This window comes from Charadrius vociferus, unplaced genomic scaffold, assembly GCF_000708025.1.
Source record: "Charadrius vociferus isolate BGI_N301 unplaced genomic scaffold, ASM70802v2 scaffold278, whole genome shotgun sequence".
NCBI lineage: Eukaryota > Metazoa > Chordata > Aves > Charadriiformes > Charadriidae > Charadrius > Charadrius vociferus.
In genome coordinates, this window is record NW_009649705.1 from 667455 (window position 1) to 668227 (window position 773).

Consider the following 773-nt stretch of genomic DNA (forward strand, 5'->3'; position numbering starts at 1 on the left):
AGGAAGCCCATCTCCCTCTTTCCTTCTACAGCTCCATAATTCCTACTGCTTCCCTGACACCGACTCCAGCATTTGTTCAACTCCTTGCTGAGCTGATACGTCTTGCTAGAAAAGCGGGAAATTTGAACTTTTCTGTTAGATCACTCCATTAGTTCTGCCTAATTATTCTCCCTGAACTACTGAATATGGAGAGCAAATGCTAGAGGCAGCACAAAGATGACCACAAATCTGCGAGGACATCTTCGGCAAGCAGGTTGCAAATCCAGTTAGATACCTCTGACCAGAAACCTCAACCAATCCTAGTTTGTTTCATTCTAAAGTGATAAGCACAGACACACAATCATTCACATCAATAGCACAACTTTGCTGTATCTTACCACCAAAACACATGAATGCATGAATTCATTTTCTAACCAAAATGCCACCCTTCCCCACAGGTGCAAACCACAGAGGACCCATGCCTACCATACTTTCTTTTCTGACTGTACACTTGTCAGAAAGTTACAGAAATAAACTTACAGAGCTATTTTCACACGTGAAGGGGAAGAGGGAAGGAGAAAATCAGAGATCAGCCACGACCAGAAAAAGTTAAGCCTTTATTTATTTGGGGCAACTACACATTTTAGAAATTTCATGGCAAGCTTTACATTTAGCAGAGAACACATTAAGTTATTGTACAAAACATGGGGGGAATACAATAATCATTATTATCTCTAACCAATGAAATGACAGATACTAGCAGCCAGATAAGTCTACAGATTTAAAGATTTTGT